This window comes from Linepithema humile, chromosome 6 (assembly GCF_040581485.1).
Source record: "Linepithema humile isolate Giens D197 chromosome 6, Lhum_UNIL_v1.0, whole genome shotgun sequence".
Classification (NCBI taxonomy): domain Eukaryota; kingdom Metazoa; phylum Arthropoda; class Insecta; order Hymenoptera; family Formicidae; genus Linepithema; species Linepithema humile.
The window spans coordinates 8098143-8111935 of NC_090133.1; the positions used below are offsets into that span (position 1 = coordinate 8098143).

Here is a 13793-nt window from a genome sequence, read left to right on the forward strand (position 1 = left end):
GACCGAAAGTTTAAATAGCTCGCTGCATATTCGGCTACGAAACCGAGGATATAGAAAGCGCACTAAACTAACGGCGAAAGGCATGACCGTTTACGTTAGACTCGTATTATCTAAAACATTCGCGTTTCGCTCCAAATATGTTGGCGCATATATTGATTAATGTATCGTTGACTAAATTTGAGAAATAATCAAATAATATCTGCAATTCCAATTAATGGATCAGAATTATTCATAGCGAGATAACGAATGATTTCAATTCTGCAACGAGATACATTCATTTGTTACACAAGAGTGAAGAGAATATGACGGAGCTGATGAACGATGTTTCGACGTTAAAAACATTAAAGAGGATGAGAAAAAGCCAACTGCTTCGGCACGACTCGAGAATTTCTGTCGAACTTGAGAGATGAAGCAATATAACGTCTCGCGCGGAAGCTAAACGGGAAGTGAGAGCTGGTTCGATTATCCAGGAATTGGTCTTTCATCGTTGCTCTAATTCGACGATTACGTAGCAGCTTTCCGGCCGTAAAGACATACGCTGCTGCAACTTTGCAAACAACCGATTACAACAGTTGCGACGAAGTATATCGAATGAAATTTGTCACCTTCTCTCATTGCAGCAAGCCGCAATATCACGTGAGCACGATTACGACGAATGTTACGTAACTCGTCACGAGGATGAAATGGAAATTCCAATATTCATTACAGCGCAAAGATAAAAGAAAAGAGATTCGATGGCGCGAGTTACATAATTTGCAGAACTTTATAATTCAACTTCGTAAACAGCGAACTTATCCGTCATATCTGTCGTTTTTTTCTATCTTATAACTTGTTTGATAAAACACTTTTCCAAAGATTATTCGAAAAATTAGTAACAATTTTTCAAAGGCAGTATAATTGTATCTTGCTCATTTTACGAAATGACCCATTATTAAAATTCAGTGGAAATTGTAATAATTAACTAATAAAATGTATGTGAAAAGGTCTGGAAAAAGACGCGTCACAAAACAAACAAATGAGTTTTGCGCAAACATTCTACAATCCCCGTATTTGCAACACAACTTTTGCTTTGTTGTTATACTCGATTATGACATAAAAGAATCATAAATAATTTAGCCACCTGCAAGTCTCACAGTGCGGCTGTCATGAATATTTAACGAACGTTGCAGGCACGTCGCGCAATACGATTAAATGCGAAATCTTTTTCATTCGTCGCGCCATGCTATTGCACTTTGCGTTGGTTGACCCGCTTTTTATCCGCAACGCCCGCAATTGCCAGAAATTGGAGTCGGCCCAAGCGCTCCGAATGATAAGTGTACCGACTCCATTCTCACCTTCTCGCAAAAGTACATTTGGCTCGTTCGGCAGGACCATCGCGTGAATTAATAAGCCTGTTTGCAGTTACGAGCTCTTCCTACAGAGCCCCAAGTTAAATGAAAAAAAGCTGCTTTTAACGTCGAGATTTAGCAAAATATGGTGATTTGGATAATTTCTTACGCGTATGAAATCATCCTGAAAACGAGATACGCGATATCGTTGCACGCAATCCGTCCCTCGTTACAACACTTCGCGAATTGTATCTGCGAGCTTGCATGTAATCGACGAATGAAACAATCCGCTCGTGCTGTGTAATCATAAAGTTCGTAACTGCCTTTTCGCACGGTCAACTGAAAATTAGCCGCTCACCCAGTTGCCAAAAACCAAGCCACTATATTAGCACGATCAGCTCAAAGAGAATCTCATATATGCTTAGGGAAATCCATCACACCTTGTTATCTCTCTCCACCACTATCACGTTTTTTTCGATCCTTTGAACTTTAAATTATGCCTTATCTTTAACACTTTAACACTATTTCAATTCTCGAAAATAATAAGAAAAGAGAACTAAAAGATTATTTTATATAATGTAAAAGTTATTAATTATTCAATCCAAAATATATTTATCACGACAATTCGTTAGATCTATAAAAAATTCAAAACCTGAAATTTTTAAAATTAATTTATAAAATTTTTTACATGCCTCAGATTCGAAATGTACAGAAATATATAAAAATGTACAGAGAAATAAATGTGAACGAAACCGGGCACCATAAAAATGTGCACACGCTTGTTACTCTAATTGCCGAATGATAACGCAGCACGGAATCATGGTATCACGACGATACAATGAAATACAAGAGTACGGCTTCTCGTTAGTCGCTATTGCAGCTGCGCTGCTGGATGACCACCGGTGACAAGGTGCCAGTATTCTTATACAAGATGAAAACCGTGAAATGCCCTTAATTGCTCGACGGTTGTGTAACATTTTTGTGCTATTCGCTTTGCACATAAAATTATCACCGGACAAATTTATTAAATGATGCGAGGCAAATCTTGAAGACTGCAATTTTCGGAGCAAAGTTCTAACGATAGAAATTCACGATCCACCACGTGGATCTTAAAGCTGCAATCGGCTCGATCATTCGTTCGACACAGTTTTGCTTTTCATATTCCAATTAAGAGATTTGATTAAATTGTCCATGCGCTCACTAACAAACTTACGTTCTTATCTGAACGACAGTAGTATGATACGCGGAATCGGGTTTAAGTCAGCGTTGCCCGCCGATATATAAAGTGTTATCACTGCGTGGCGGCTTGTCCGCGACTGAGAGAGCTTTCGGACCAACCCCGTCCGAGTTTCCCGGGTCGGCCGCGGTAGCGCTGCGTAGCCGAATCCACCCCGTTCTCTCTTAACCATCTCTCTGCCCTTCGCCTCCTCCTCCTCCTCCGCCCGCTCTTCGTTCCCTTCTACTTCTCGCACCCCCGTGTCCCGCCAGTTTCCGTTGCCCCCCACGACAAAAACAATTCCCTCTCCGTCCCGCCTGTGCGCCGCTGCCCCGTCCCATCGCACTGTCCGATACGTATCTGCATTCCCTATGTATTAGGTAGTAAAGTAGCTCCACTCTCACACCCTACGCCGAGGAAATCTGGAATTCTTGTCGTATTTAAATTAGCGTCTACGGCGACAGTGCTTAATGCCAGGTAGGGGAGGAGCGCCTATTTCGCGTACGGCGACACTCCGGAGCACTTTTTCAGCGCGAAGTCGGTACTTGGCGAGCGCGATAAAAGGGGCAAAGTCGTGAGGTAAATTGTAATTAAAAGTAAATATCACAGTCGACCCAAACTGTTGTAGTTTTATTGGCCGCTCAAGAGACACTTGATTTCTCGTTGCGAAATAGTCGTGTAGTAATTATTTATATTTGTTTATAAAAAAGATAATAACAATATCGTTGATTTGACATAAAAAAATGTGAAATATAAATGAAACTTATTAAAATGGACTTTCCATTAAAATATGCGACAATATGCAATTGTTGATCGCTGAAAATTGCGTAGATAAATTTATGATTTCTTTCAAAGTGGTTGTAAATGTTACCGGATGCTACTAGACAATGACAATGAGAATGAGAGAAATATAAATTCGACAATTATTCTAATTAAAACTTCATAAAGCCAAACAGCCAATAATTATGTGGTTCATTCTAGCGCGAAATAATCACACAACACTGCGGATGAATGAGTAATGGATGTATTTACATCGTAAAGCGACGTCCTCGACAGTGATAATCCACTGAGAAATTTAAATAGCGAATCCCATCGACGAATTTAGAATGCCCGATATTGTCGCGAAAAGTTTAACGTGAGATTCCTCTTAGAATGACCCTCCTGTGGAATATTTTTTTCGAAATTAAATCGGCAACAGAAAATACATAATGCATTAACGTGGAATATCTCGCGGCTGACAGCTGTGATTTATTCGTTTGATTCCGTTGAGAATGGTCACTGAGAGATATCAAGGATGAAACGTCATATATTTCGCCGACAGCGAGGTCAATCGCGAAATGTGTTTAGATACTTTAATTCGAGCATTATTTTCCTACAAATTACAATGATAAAACGTGCAAATCGATCGAACTTCTACGTCATTCCGACTTGACGTCGTCTCAAATCCGTGGACACCCACAATTTTCCCGAGAGGAGCATTTCCGCCAGAAAAATCACACGGGCTTTATGCGTGCTCTAAAGTGTACTCTTTAACGCGAGCGTATCAGGAAGTGAGCGCCCAGGTCTCTTCACAGGTATTGACTTTCTAACAAAAGCGCTCTTCCGATAAAGCGTCAACTACACGCCACCCTACCCGCCTCTGCTGCCTTATCGCCCCTTGCCCTTCCATCCGTCTGCCTGCTAAGCCTGCCGCCCTACAGGTATTTCGATACACTCGCCGACGGCGCCTCGACACCAGCTCCCGGCGCAAAATAATTAATTTTCACCGGGCAACAAACCATTAAAGTGCTCAGACTCGTATGTGCATGTAATTATCGGCATGCGTTAGAAACATGATATTCTTTTGAAGTCGGCACGCCTTTGTGACGGTCGAAAAACGAAGACCGAGTGCTCATTGAGGTCGAGAGTCGTCGACTCAACGAGAAAGGCTCGATTTATCGCCTGATCGACTCAATCGATTTAAATGTTGGTAATTTAATTTTTTTCTACTGTCCCGAGGAAAAAAAGGATGATTTTGTTATTTGTATATCGTGCAATAAAAATATCAGAAAATTTACGTTATTACAAATATCCATATTTAAAATAATTATTTCATAAGAATAGAATAATCATAATTTTCACGAAAATAGAATAGATCATTTGTATTTGATAATTGTATTAAATGCACCCGATATGCTTTAGGGCTCATTCTAAAATAGTACCGCAACTACGTCCTAATTCCATTTTGATCGACATTGTTAATGCTTCGTGTGGATATTCGATCCTGTAGGATAAACGGTTAGGAACCAGGTAGCAGTCGATTAGATTCTACACTCGTGACTATTGACCCGTACAATAATCTGTCCTTTGTGTTAATAATTCAATGAGCCTTTCCGGTCGAGAGCAATTTACTTCGAGGCATTAATACATTTTACTTAAGCGTCTGTGTTATGTAGACTGTGTACTCCGCAGCGTTTTATGTAAGAATAATTTACGCGATGTACTGTATCGTTCGAGAGCATACGTTCTATTTGCGATAAACAAGCTTATTATATTTTACTGCCTTCGCTAAGTACAATTGAGATGCACGATATTTCCATATTATGCTAAACAATGTATCGCTCCAACATAATTCATGCATATATAACATTACTGTTTCTGATGAAAGCAATAATAATTTCAACAAAATACTTTACAAATGCGAGCAGAAAATAATAATGTGTTTACACGCTAAAGTGCGAATATCCAGTTTAGATTGTTTCAATTGCTAATTTAAATATCTGATTGTAATATTACAACCATCTTGACTTTATTACTGTTATACTACTTTGGACATGTGAAATGTTTTATAAAATCAAAAAAATTCAATCAAATAAAGTTAATTATTTTTTTTGACGTGAAATTGATAATCAATAAAGTACAGATTGAAACAATAGTTATATTTTTCATTACATATATATGCATATGCAATATTCATGTAGTTCGCCTTTTTCTCATTTATAGATATTTTTCCAATCGTATATAGATATGTGCAAATATATATATATATATATATATATATATATATAATATATAGACGAGACAAATTCGCGTGAAATCGGTCCAATTTCTTTTTAACAGATACGATAATTAGAAAATGCCATTTAAGTGTTAATTGCATCGATTTCGCTCGCGGATAATTTAATTCGCGTATCTCTTTCATTATTCTCAACCCCGTACCGTATAATTCATTCCGCAGCAGACAATTTCCGATATGAGATTTTCTCAGCTTGATAAAGCAACGATATCACGCCTGTGTTTTCTATAGTAACAGATTAAATCTCCAGCGAGTAAAGATTTCTCTTTACTTCAATTACAACTTCGAATCACCGCCGCCACCACTTGTTTTTCGTACTCTAATACATTGCGCGCGATAACTTTTAACCAACTAATTTTACATCAATCTCTGACGTCAGAAACTGACTCTCCGCTCTAACGAGATTTTTCAGGAATATGCCGTTTAAAAGAGCGCAGGTGATGCTTATGAGAAACCTAGAATTATGTAAAGGATTGTACTGCAAAGAGTATAATTTAATCTTCGATTTTCTCTGACCTACATCGCCCCTCACGCAAGTCGTTCAATTATCCTCGTTCCTTTTTCCATTTATTTCTTGCCCGTCTTACTGCAAATTGAGGCGGAACGGATAAGTTAATTCTCTTGTTTGCCGTTTAAGCCACTTCTGTCGACTAACAATGGAAGATGCTCTTGTTAACTTATCAGTAATATTACTACAGAAAATCATGGCAGTGGTATACTGTAAGATAATGAAGTATAAGATTATATGTTAGTTAATTCGCGTCCAACAGAATCTAATTATAGTTACGGTTTCAAAATATTATTGCGCTATATAATTTAAAAAAAATATAATTATTTTGATACAAAGTACACAGTTTTATCAGAGAAACAATATTACCATCGCTACTACCATTGCTCAGCTAAAATCTTAAGATCATGATTTTAAACTACATACTTTATGAATTTAATTTCAAAATATAATATTTAAAAAAAGTGTTTAAATAAACATTTTCTCTTACTTGGCGCTACTTTATGCATCTTCTTTTATCACAAAAGAAATAGCAGATATGCTACAATAAATTAATTAAATACAAGATTCAAAATGGTATGTGATGCAAACCCAAAGAAATTTTTGCCTTCGACATTTTACATTTTATTTCTAATTGTGTCCGTTCACGATTCCGTTTACGATTCCCTCAAATGTGAGTTAGTCATAATTATACTTTTTTCGCCGTTATTTTCTCGCTTCGTCTCGCAATATACCCTTCCCTATGCCCCCCCTCCCTCTTTCCAACCCCGCAGAACACTGTCGTTCTGCTTCTGCGGCACCGCATAATACTACTGCGAGAGATTATCTTAATGGCGTCACAACTTTCCTCGAGCATCATGTTATCGGGCCTTTAATACAACGTTAAGTACCGCACTTCTCGCAGGATCGTTGGGGTGCTAAGAACGACTCGCAAAAAATCGCGCCATTGCTGACGACAAACCTACGCTAAAATGATTTCACGCTATCTCGTCTTGGCATTTATCCGGATACACATTTCGTAATCTCCATTAGTTGTCCGAATAATTTACTTTCTTCAAATAATATCAAACATTAAATCGCCGTAATAGTATCATTTTTATATTAAATCGACTTATTCGTGCCAGAAAACATCTTCGAAAATAAAATCACTTAAAAATATCGTGTTTCAACCGCGACATCAAATTATTACGATAAGATAAATGAATATTTCATTTATTCTTGTATGAAATTATGTATATTGCTTAAAGCATTATTTCAATCCGCGATTAAATAATACTGTGAAACTGTGAAATTCAATCTCAATACATTCCTATTAAAATATAAAGCACATATCAAATTATTCACATAGAAAAAACCAAAAATAACTAAAGAATAAATCAAATTTAACTATTAAATGCGAATGAAAGCACGATTTAATTAATTTAAATCCTTCTGAATTATTTAAGCATATATAAAGAATCAGAAATAATAGTCAACACTACTTAAAAATTTAGTTATTGACGCAAACGGAGATTAATTTATTTAGACATTTTCCGAATTTGTCTCAAAACTTTAGCAGATCCAAATTTAAAAAAAAGTTTTAAACTCACAAATTTAAAGCCGACCAAAATAAAGATCTACAAATTTAAAATGCAATATTTACTCTAGTAATCTATTATATAAAATCCAAGAATTCATTCCAAATCCAAAATTCATTACCGTTATGTACAATAATAAAAGATAAGTACAATAACAATATAAGAATTAGTAACCTTTGATAGCCAATATTTTTAGACATAATTCACGAAACGCGTTACCGTTTGCAACGGTCGTCCTGCATGTTGCACCTAGGACGGGGAGGCGGCTTAACAACGGTTGCACACTACGTACGATGCATTTATTAACGCTCGAGTGGCAGCAGGCGTGGGTGTCATGCACGGAATTACGTGTCGGTTGTTATTTTCCCGCGAAGCAGCGCGCGCGCGATAGGCGGCATACGGAATCACCCCAGGTGCCCGGGCGATAATAAGGCATGTCGTGACTGGAAAGTTGTAAACAGCGCTCCAGGTATGATAACGCGACGAGATTCCCGGGTACACTAAACGACAACTCTCGCTTACCTCTCTCTTATAGGTCTGAAGTTGGCACTCCAAAATGCGAATTTTTATTTTATTTATGTAGCATTTGATTATTCGTAATTTGACCACACTTGTCCATACATAATTCTTTTGTCCACTTTGCAAAGAAAAATTATACACGAACAAAAAGATTTAAAAAAAAAACACACATTTAAACCTCGTGAAAAAATTGTATTCCATTTTTTGTTTGAGTGTAATTATTTTTCTGCAAAGTGAACAAAAAAGTTATGTATGGACAATGTGATTAAATTTTGAACAATGCCATATAAGTTTTATAAAAATTCAAGGTGCTAACTTTACAGACTTCTCGCTTACACTGCGAGAGACGTATCGCGCCGCACAAAACCGTGAGATAAAGATCTCTGCACGAGGGATAAAGCGGCCGATTATGTTCCTGTAAGCTACGACGGTTTCCCGCAACAATCTTGCAGCGAGATCGTAGATAAGCGGTATTTCTATATTTTGCGGTCGCTCGAATGAAAGATTCGCGAGTTCGTAATCCGCGATTATCGGGACAACAAAACAAGCGACGTTCAAAGATTTCCAATTTTTTTATCGAATTTTTTTGTGTCACGCGATAATCTAATTACCGTTGACCTAATCGCTGAAACGTAAGTGAGATTCCACGTTAAACTCTAACGAACGGAAACAATTATTCGACGGCTCTTGCGATTCGTCGACTAACGTAAGCAGCTCGACCCCTTGTCTCCGTCATCATCGTCGTCGACGACGACGGCGAGATCATTTTACTCGCGTCTACACCGCTGGTTCTTCTTCAGCTTCACCGCAGAACTACAGCCTTAAATCATAACTACGGACCGCCGCTTAGAGTAGCGCAAGAAATGAAGACAAATGCTCGGTGGTGTTATGAAGGGGAAACGCGATAGCTGTGAGCACGAAGAGTCGTTGCGTGCGCTCCTTGACGCTCTTCAAAGCGCAGGATTAGGCCGAGTGGGATGAACGAAGCAAAAGCGGACTTTAGAAAGTACGATGATAGTCCCTCAGTCTCCCTTCCTTTCACCCTTCCATTTCCAGCGTTGTTGATGAAAATTTGAACGATTTTATCCTCGTTTCACGTCACACCGTTTCTCCGTATCTCCTTCATCTCTCTTCGGGGAATTCTCCGAAAACGTTTCTCTGAGAACGTCGTCCAAAGTTCGGTCGTTCCCCGATGAACATCGGTCGGTCGATTAATTTTAAAACGAGCGGAGTCCGTCGTTTCGTTCGCAGACGCGTAACATCGTCGTTAACTTTCGGGACCCCGAGACTCGGACGACGTTATTATTACCGAGTTAAACCCTAACGTGAGAGCGAGGAGACTGCCACCGACGTATGAAGTTTAATCGTCGATTACCTCACCTGCCCGAAATGATGTACTCTATGTACCTCGACTATCAGCATGTTACGCAACCATGAAGTCTAATGTCGCACTATGATAAATTTATCTATTTTTTTCTCTCCATTTTCCTTTTTTTTGTTTTTGTAAAAATAAAATAAATATAAATGTAGTGAAATCTATCACATATTCGCCTGACCTATAACAGTTTTATGTTACTGATGTTAAAAAACAGAAATTTAAAAAATGACGGTTCTGTAAACGTCAACACATTTTTTATTAAACTTGATTAAATTAAATATCAAATTAAATTGATACAAAATTAAATTGATATAAAAATAAAATTTTAAATTAATTCCAACCTTTAACTTAATCTTAATTAGCAGCTTAGCAATAAAAATATTTAATGTGAGTTAAAATAATAACAAATATTTTATAGAAATATGACTGTAATCAATATTTTAATAAAAAGCAATTAAGTTTACAAATATATTCATAAAACACAGTTTCAAATTACAGTTCTAAAATATTTTATACCTTTGCAAATATTAAAATTAGAATACAAAGAATAAATTGGTCACTGTGTGATGACGCACAAAGCGTTTAAAAAACGGAATCTAGAACATTTGACTATTTTATAAGAAATTTATTTTTATAATAATTATTTATAATTTGATGAAATAAATAATTTCCAACGTAAAAAGTAGAAAACCATGATTGTGTTGTGCCGATAAGTCGATGAAGTTAAATGCCACTAGATGGCCCATTATCGGAACGAGAGAGATTCTCGACGCAGATAATAGATAAGCTACATCGAGAGCGCTTCAGCATGAAATTCAACGTGAAATACACGGCGGACGGAAAATTCTACCATTTGCATGTGGGGACGCACGAAAGGGAGAGAACAATAGTACCGCGTGAGTAATGTTTCAATTTTTTCCCTTAGGATCCTTTATATACACGACCACGAATATATACGCCGGATCCAGGAATACAAAGGTTGCCGTATATATTCGAAGACAGTACGGTACAGCCTCGATTCTTTCTCGATTATTCGCTAAGTAAATTTATTAATGGCGAAGAGCGTGCTTGTTCGATGTTGTTGCGACGAAAAGAAAATTATTCTGTACATGATACAGCTAAATCGAGTTACTGTAAATAACGCCGTTCCAATTATGAGTATCAAAAAAATAATTCTTGTAAAAATTTATCTTTCTAAAAAAGATCTTTCTCTCATTTTCAAATAAAGCGGGAGAAAAGTACTGTTTAATGTAACATTCCTTTTCAGCTTCATAAATAATTTAAACAGCATATAAATATTTATAACGAGCGTCTTTCACAAACATGTATCAGCCTTTCAACGCAGAGTCCGCTGTCAAGTAAAGAAATAATTTTCTAGAAATATGGCACTTACACAGCCCTTTTTATGTTGAATCTTTGATTATAGTAATTTTCACACAGGCGATAGAGCGAATTCCACAAGTAACGCATGATTACGTTCGCACGCGGTAGCCGTGCAGAGAATTTGATCGACACTTCTTGTTTTGATACACGATCGTTAAAACGCGAACGGCGGCGGCGGTGCCATGCACGCGACGCATAAATTGCAATTCGAAATCGCGTTTATCGGATTATCGAACGTAACGTACTGCATTAGCTTACTCTGGACCGATACTGGTTCATGAATCGTTTTCTCGAATATGAGATAAAGTTATATGAGATTTAATTAATCTTTTAGAGCTTTTCTACAGAAAAAAATGAAAAAGAGAACCAAAGTCCTAAAACTCAATTAACAATATTAGCTCTATATGAAATATAAGCTGTCTTATGTTTTCTATGGATTATAGAAGATGGAAGAAGTCTTAGATTTATTACAATTACTCTATTCGATTAATATATAATTTACGTTACTAAAGTTTAATGTTTATGGAGACAAGTTTATAGAGACAAGATATATAAAGTGAATGCAAATTAATCTATCTTGTGCGCGTTCAAATAACGCAAATTATAATGTGTGTGCATCAAACCTTTCTCGGTAATCCTAATCTTATCATAATCTTTCAAGCCGTAGCAGTTTATAATAATAATAATCAATTTATATAAATTATTTAATTGGCAGATGCTCAAGAAGCAAGATACAGTTTTAAATCGTTCAAGTTTCTGTTCGAGACAGTTTTGAGTACCTATCAATATGATTATTCCGAATGAGAAAAACAATTATGCAATGAATAATTCACTCACCAACTGTTATGCACCTGCTACACGTTGCTATTCCGATGCTATTCCATCGATGCCAATTCTTGTTTGCTCCCAAGATTTGAAGATTATTCACTCACACGAATAAATCGCAAATCGCCAAAACGTAGTCGATCACAATCATCTGTGAAAATTAAGAATATATTTAAAAATGTTAATGTTACACTTTCGACGCGTATATATTTTCGTGTATTTACTTTTGACGCGGAAAGAATGCGAAAAAAACAAAAAATATTAACGATTTATAAACCTATACAAAAAATTATTGATATTGTTTAACGTTCGTAATGCGATCATCGCAAGTGTTTCATCGATCGATGAGTAATTGCTAATATTAACCAGAGAAGAAAGGTTATGATTATCTTATATTCCATGTGTATACGCTCACTTACTCTCGCCGATTAAAAAAAGAACAAACGTGCCGTGTTTTGTTTGGAGCCAAATATGCGGAGACACGACGTAAACATACTTTTATGCCTATTGAGCGCCTGACAATAACCGCCATTCCCGGAATTACGAAGGTCACGTATCGTCCTATCGTCATCTGTAAACACATTCACATTACCGTCTGTTGTGCTTTAAGCGGTGTACTGAGAACGCTTCCCATATTCCCTTGACATCTGTAGAAGACTAATTGCGCATATATGTAATCAAATCAAAATATCTGATATTAAGCAATTACCTTTCGATCGACGAAGGATTCCGATATCAAATCAGCCACTGCGCTGAGCGTTTCACTGTATGACGACGCATCGTCTTGAACTTGCCTATAACAGCCGTGACGATAGGCGTGAGACCCCTTCCATATAACTGTACGTCTTCCGCCAACCGTCGTCGCATTCGCGCCAGTTGCTATTACAAGAGTTTTCCCCAGGCTTCGATAAAAAATGTTCCGCCCCCATTTTGAGAAAAAATATCAGGTACTTACACACAATTGCGTGTTTTATTAACATAAACGCCGCGAATAATATACAGAGAATGATACGAACCGCTATACAGATGTCGCACATAAACGTTGAATAAGAACTCAAGTGATTACGCGGTATCGCGGATGTGAATTCGCGGACGCGTTCGTGTTTAGTCGCGAGTGGAGAAATTTCAGTAATATTAAAGAAACATCGGACAATCATCAGTGATTATGACGAAATAAGAGTGTAGCGCGGAGAGAGAGAGAGAGAGAGAGAGAGAGAGAGAGAGAGAGAGAGAGAGAAAATATAAAATGACTCCGAGGGATTTGCCCTCTTACGGCCATCTAGCCGGTTTGGAAGGGGGCGGTAATAATAAAGAGCGGGAAAAGTGTAGCGCGGATAATAATGATCAACATTTAGTCGATGAATAAACGATGTATGTGATGGCGATCAATGCTTAGTGAATTTGTACGAGACATCCTTCGATGAGTTCGTACGTTTGGTAATAATTCACGCATTTCCACTAGGCGCCGTTGATAGTCGCGCTTTGTTATTGGACAGTGTCAAAAATTGTACGTCTTCGCATGCGCTGTCGCAATTCGCGCGTTTTCGCTAGCGCTATCGTTAATTCGCGCGGACCTTTCTAGACGTCGTTACTAGTCCGCGTCTTTACTAGTCTTTACTAGCTTTACCGTTGCGGCAATTCACGTATCTTCGCTAGTGTCCATTACGATTTCCGTTAGTCGTCGATTAGCCGCCATTACATGTATTGGGATTTCGGACATTTCCAGAAAGAATATCAGGTAATTACATCGCAATTGCATCGTGTTTTAAGAGACAGAAATGCCGCGAATGGTGATAAAAAATATACGAACTGCTACACAGATCGCCTTGCATTAATTCCGGTATGCCACGCACAATGGCAATAAACGTTTCGAATAAAAGCATCTCTAACTTTGTATAAATGTATGATATCATGAACTTTTGGCGCGTTTGCTAGTTTGCCGAACGATAATCGCCGTGTACACGGATTTCGGGAATGCCGAGAAAAAGTATCGGGCGAGTGCTG

At 37.6% G+C, this 13793-nt stretch overlaps 1 protein-coding gene across 7 annotated transcripts in view; it reads right to left on the bottom strand.

The window, feature by feature from the left end:
• Window positions 1-13793, bottom strand: part of LOC105678328 (opioid-binding protein/cell adhesion molecule homolog) — a 176045-nt gene that overhangs the window by 85096 nt on the left and 77156 nt on the right. For 2 of the 7 annotated variants that reach the window (XM_012377562.2, XM_012377563.2), the window contains exon 1: window positions 2542-2674. The gene's annotated coding sequence lies outside the window, so the exon portion shown is untranslated. The other 5 variants (XM_067357959.1, XM_067357958.1, XM_067357960.1 and 2 more) reach the window with 5 other exon arrangements.